The sequence below is a fragment of the Arachis hypogaea genome, chromosome 9 (assembly GCF_003086295.3).
Source record: "Arachis hypogaea cultivar Tifrunner chromosome 9, arahy.Tifrunner.gnm2.J5K5, whole genome shotgun sequence".
Classification (NCBI taxonomy): Eukaryota; Viridiplantae; Streptophyta; class Magnoliopsida; order Fabales; family Fabaceae; genus Arachis; species Arachis hypogaea.
This window is the reverse complement of record NC_092044.1, coordinates 77,649,364-77,653,041: the sequence shown is the minus strand read 5'-3', so window position 1 is coordinate 77,653,041 and position 3,678 is coordinate 77,649,364.

Genomic DNA, 3,678 nt, shown 5'->3' with positions numbered 1-3,678 from the left:
CAGGTTGAGGAGTTACTCGGAATGCTGCCAAGATATCAGTATCTTTCGTTTCATACTCAGGAGTATAATAAGTCAATTTATAATCTTTAACACCAGCTTTGAACCCAACACTTGCTTTAGTCTCTGTTTGTGGTGACATAAATCCCTCCCTACAACTCATGAATTAAGAATTATCGCAACAACCAGATCTACTCGACACTACTATACTTAGTAGTTAACGAAACCTTTCACTTCACAAGAATCTTTCAAAAAATGATCAACTAATATTATCAATCAATCCGAATAGTTTGTTATTAAACGATAGTATTTGATTTGCCAAATACATCATTATTGTATACTCTTTCATATGTATGGCGCAACCCAATCCTTGGTTTTTCCCAATCTCTTATCCTTTTTTTTAATCAAAAAAAAATATATCTAATCTAAATAAAAAAGTAATTCTTGACCTTGACAGTAATATATGTTAATCCTAGATGTCAAAATAGTAAAAAAAAATACTAGGTATAAATTGTATGCTCGCCCATGAAATATGAGCAATAGGTGCCGATGATATAGAAGAACCAAATCGTAAATAAAGTTCAGGTTCGAATCCCATAGAAAATATAGGCGGTATTGTCTATAATTATAGACAAATTCAAGACTTTCGAAAGATTTCATCCAACTAAAAAGAAAAGATTTCATACAAATTAATAATTTAATTCTATTAATTTTTTGAATCATTTGGTTGAAGTTGAAAAATTCAACCATTGCAATGGAGGCAGTACGTTAAACAATTGAATTGTTTGAATGGTACAAACTAGAGTACTAACTCCGATTTATTATTTTATTATTTCTATTTAATTAACTGATCAACTTACTTTGCTTTGTTATCAAGCATTTTTTTGAATTTGATTTCAAAAATCTTCTAATCTAACTAAAACTAAAAAAAGGATATATTAAAATATGAGAATAAATCCTACCACTTCTGGTCCTGAGATTTCTGTGCTTGAAAAAAAAAACCTGGGACGTATCGACCAAATAATAGGTCCGGTATTGGATGTAGCTTTCCCTCCAGGGAAGATGCCAAATATTTACAACGCTCTGGTAGTAAAGGGTCGAGACATTGTTGGTCAACAAATTAACGTGACTTGTGAAGTACAGCAATTATTAGGAAATAATCGAGTTAGAGCTGTAGCTATGAGCGCTACAGATGGTCTAATGAGAGGAATGGAAGTGATTGATACGGGAGCTCCCCTAAGTGTTCCAGTGGGCGGAGCAACTCTAGGACGAATTTTCAACGTACTTGGCGAACCTATTGATAATTTGGGTCCTGTAGATACTCGCACAACATCTCCTATTCATCGATCCGCGCCTGCCTTTATACAATTAGACACAAAATTATCCATTTTTGAAACCGGAATTAAAGTAGTAGATCTTTTAGCTCCTTATCGCCGTGGAGGAAAGATTGGACTCTTTGGCGGAGCTGGAGTGGGTAAAACAGTACTTATTATGGAATTGATCAATAACATTGCAAAGCTCATGGCGGTGTATCCGTATTTGGCGGAGTGGGGGAGCGTACTCGTGAGGGAAATGATCTTTACATGGAAATGAAAGAATCCGGAGTAATTAATGAGAAAACTATTGGAGAATCAAAAGTTGCTCTAGTGTACGGTCAAATGAATGAACCGCCTGGAGCCCGTATATCTTTTGTTTACTTTTTGTTTTCTTTCTTTACCCCACAAAGATATTGAATATAATGAATTTTTTTTTCCATTGAGATTTTGAAAATGAACATTGAAATATCCTTCAAAAACAAGTAAATAGATGCGAAACATATAAAATGCGGTTAATCCAGCTGTAAAATAAGCTAATATTGCAAAAATTGGTGAATACAACCAACTATCATTAAGAATCAGATCTTTGGACCAAAAACAAGCAAAGGGTGGAATACCACAAAGAGAGAGCGTACCTATTAAAAAAGTTGTTTTTGTAATTGGCGTATGTTTTGTTAACCCACCCATAAGAACCATATTTTGACTTTTTTCTGGAGAATATCCAACAATAGTTTCCATTGAATGAATAATTGATCCAGATCCTAAGAACAACAATGCTTTTGAATAAGCATGAGTAATTAAATGAAATAGAGCAGCTCGGGAAGATCCCATACCTAGAGCTAACATCATATAACCCAATTGAGACATTGTAGAATAGGCCAAATTTCTCTTAATATCTTTTTGAGCAATAGCTAAAGTAGCTCCCAAAAATAATGTTATTATACCAATAAAAGCTATTCCATTCATTATGGTAGGTATAGCTATGAAAAGAGGAAGAAGTCTAGCTACAAGAAAGATTCCCGCCGCTACCATAGTAGCAGCATGTATAAGAGCAGAAATTGGAGTAGGCCCCTCCATAGCATCTGGTAACCATACATGAAGGGGAAATTGGGCAAATTTAGCTACGGAACCGCAAAATAACAATAGGGCACACAAAGTAACAAAAAAAACATTAAGATAATTATTAAAAATCAAGTTATTGAATATTTGAAACAAATCCCGAAATTCCAAACTACCCGTTATCCAATAAAGACCTAAAATACCTAATAATAAACCAAAATCCCCTACACGATTAGTTACAAATGCCTTTTGACAAGCATTTGCTGCAATAGGACGTGTAAACCAAAAACCTATTAATAGATAAGAACACATTCCAACTAATTCCCAAAAGATATAAATTTGGATCAAATTCGAACTAGTAACTAATCCCAACATTGAAGCATTAAAAAAACTCATATAAGCAAAAAATCTCAAATATCCTTGATCGTGAGACATATAATTATCACTATAAATAAGAACCAAAATGCCAACAGTAGTGATTAATATTAACATAATAAGGGTAAGTGAATCGATCAAGTAACCAAATTCTAAAGAAAGATCATTATTTATAGTCCAAGACCACACATATTGATAGATGAAACTCTTATTGTTATTTATTTGATCGATCGACAGCGCGACGGAAAAAAGCATAACTATACCTAACAATAAAATACTGAGAAAAGCCCACCTACGTCGAAGATTTTTTGTTGCTGTGGGAAAAAATAGAAGTCCCGCCTCTATCAACATAGGAACTGGAAGCGGAATGAAAGGTATGATCCATAAAGATTGATGTGTATATTCCATAAAAAAAGAATAAAAGATAAAATATTTTTTTTCCTAATGAGTTTTGTTTCTTATTCGTCGGTTTTATCTCTTTTGTAAAGGCTTCAGTTAATAAAAAAAAAGAGTGAACATATAAATAGAATTATTTATTTTTCTGAATCTTTGCACAATACTTCTAATATTTCCGAATATTTCAAAGTACTAAAAAAGGTCGAATAAACAAATTCAAATTCCTAATACACTTTTTTTAATATTTGTATTTTAGTAAAAAATTCTCATAAAACGAAATTTGTCAAATCAAATAAAAACATTCGTTTATTTTGTTTGATATGCAGTAAAATTAAATTCATATGACATGACCCAATCGAATAAATAAGAATTTTTGTCTTTTATTTCAAAAGCATTAGTTTTTTCGAAGTAATTTCTTTTTTTACATTAAACAGATATCTATGTTTGGCAAAATTTTGAAAAAAGTGTTATAATATTCAAAGTTTTACTTTAGATAGAAAGATAGAAAAAAAGAGGGGATAAAAAAAATGGCTAA